Here is a 2,888-nt window from a genome sequence, read left to right as displayed (position 1 = left end):
TTTGAAAGTAATTTCTAGAAAAGGTAAACACAGCTATCTGTATGGCTTTGTAAAAATGAACAACCATATTCTGGCCAATTGTATAGATTTGTAAATATGAACAACCATATTCTGGCCAATTGTATAGATTTGTAAAAATGAACATGAACAGATTATTTTTTTTAAAACTTTTTTTTAAATGAAAAATAACTATTTTAAACAACATCAACTGTGAACTGATTTGGGCGTGTGTGTGTTAAAGAGACAGACAGGGAGGGACAAAGAGAGAGAGAGGCTACATTACTTGTACTGAAACTGTTCTCTTCTCTGTTTCAATACAGCAAAGCGTTCAATGACTTTCTCATTGAAATCAGGCATGCTGAGGACTAGTTCCCTCTCCATGGAAAGCATGGCCAGTGCATTCAGACGTTCCTGGCCCATTGAATTTCGCAGGAATGTCTTAACTCGTGTCAAAGTTGAGAAACATCTCTCAGCTTCAGCTGTTGTCATGGGAGTAGTTATGAGGATGTTCAACAGAGTCACAGTCTCAGAGAACGTCTCCTGGAGGTTGTAGCTCATGAGAACCTGGTACAGTGCCAGTGCACCACAGCATCCCTTGAATTCAGGATTCTCATAGATCAGAGATAGTTCTGTCTTGAGCTTTGCCTTGCTCATCATGGGGTATGCATTCACAGTGGCATTCAGAGCCTCATCAGGAAATGAATGGCAGTACCTTTCAAACATTTCTGCTTGCAGTAAGGTAGCACTCACAAGGTGGCCAGAGAAAGAGAACCTTTCTTTGGTGTGATCCAGGATGGTGTTGCAGACCTCTTCAGACAGCCTCTGCTTCTCCTCTTCTCTCAAAGCTGTTCTGGGTCTTTTGGCTCCTGTTGCTTCTTGCAGCTGCTGTTGAGAGGAGTCCCTGAAGGCAAACAGACCAATGTGTTTGTTGGCTTTGTACAGTATTGTTGTCTATGTGATGCACAGGTATATGCAATGTATCCATGTATAGTACAAATACTTCAGTTCCACTTAAAATGGGCAGGGATGCATAAAGTCTTTAGTGTTTAAGTTAGCCTTTGTGTCTCACATAGCCTGGATGTTCAGCACAGTATACAGTGGTGCTCATAAGCTTATGATCCCATGCTAAAGTTGACTAAAAAGAGGAATAAAAAATAAAAGAAAATTGGTGTCCTTAAAGGTTGGATTTTCCAACTTTTTTAATTAAGTCATTAAGATCAATTTCCAAAAGATGATTTTTTTATTTTTGTATTCCTCTTTTTAGTCAACTTTAGAATGTGTTCATACACTTATGAGCACCACTGTACAGTACACATAGTATATAAAATAAGCTAGATTACACCACTGGCCATATATAATGAGAATAATGTAATTTCAAACACAAATGCAGTCTCCTTTCATGCATACATTTTCAAATAAAGCTCTGCTTTGAGAAAGATCGAATGATATTGTTTAATCTTACCTTATGGCCTGCACACTGCTTGTGAAGCTGTCGAGGGCACGTTTGATAAAGACAGCATCGATGTCCTTCTTCTGTAGCTTCTGGTACAGAATGTCGACGTGGGGCATGATTTTGTGAAAAAGCCACAGGAAAAAAATAAAATCTTCATCATGTAGCATCCTCACGTAGCCAGATGCCTCTCTCGCGGTGGGCTGGTCAAATGAACCCAATGAACCCGTCCGAATGGCTTCAAAACATTCTATGAGGTCGTCTCGATTCTCGTAGACAGTGTTCACGACTCTGCTTAGTAGAAACCTGTTGAATTATTAAATTTGGTCTGGGAGGTCCTAATTGTTTCGTTGCCAATTTATCTTGATTTGTTCGCCGACAAAAAGGAACTTCTTTCAAAGAGACAATCGAGTTGCACTGAAGGCTAGCCATTTTGACAGTAGTAGTGAATTGATTGATGAGGCTACCCGCTCTTTTCTTAGTTACGTTCATGGTTATGTTACGTATGACGAAAGCGCGTAAGTGCAAGCCCTCAGAAACCCATAGAGATTGTATTGAAAGCTCTGATATTTGAAAAAAATTGATTTTACATTAGAGGCTATGAGAGACTTCTGGGCGATTTTCAACCTGACTGAAATCGCCCCAAAACGGGCGGGGACATTTGAAGCACGACTTTAGCCTGATTGGACATTTAGTGACAGATCAGACGTCTAGATTAGAACACTGATAACTACTGTTGCCGTGATATAATTGATTAGAAAAAAAAATCCTTCCTTTTCCCGTTTGGCAGTGCGTCGCCCATATCGCCTTAATGAACACATACCGCCCCTGTTGTGTTTGTATCTCTGTGTGTATCTCTGTGCAGTCTCTCTGTGTGTGTGTTTGCTTGTGGAGTTACCTCAGCCAAACCGTAGAGCCTGCACTGTCGGTGGCCTTGGTTTATGCCTCCCAGTGCTCCTCTAAAACGCCTCTCCACCAACAGCCAGTGAATAATTTAGCCATGTTTAAAAAGAATGAGCCATGATCCTCCATGAACATGACCTTCACTGGTCCCCCTCCCATGAGAACTGACTCCAAATGCTTCTTGACCTCTCTCTCTCTCTCTCTCTCTCTCTCTCTCTCTCTCTCTCTCTCTCTCTCTCTCTCTGTTTCTATCTCTCTCAAAATTGATGTTTTTCTCACCCATCTACACACAATACCCCATAATGACAAAGTGAAAACATGTTTGTAGAAATGTTTGACCATTTATTGAAAATGAAATAGAGAAATATCTCATTTACAAAGGTATTCACACGACTGAGTCAATACATGTTAGAATCACCTTTGGCAGCGATTACAGCTGTGAGTCTTTCTGGGTAAGTCTCTAAGAGCTTTGCACACCTGGATTGTACAATATTTGCACATATTGTACAATACAATTCTCAACCGCTTAAGTTGG

This window comes from Coregonus lavaretus (genome assembly GCF_964263955.1).
Source record: "Coregonus lavaretus genome assembly, chromosome: 17".
Classification (NCBI taxonomy): domain Eukaryota; kingdom Metazoa; phylum Chordata; class Actinopteri; order Salmoniformes; family Salmonidae; genus Coregonus; species Coregonus lavaretus.
Note: the sequence above shows the minus strand (reverse complement) of the source record.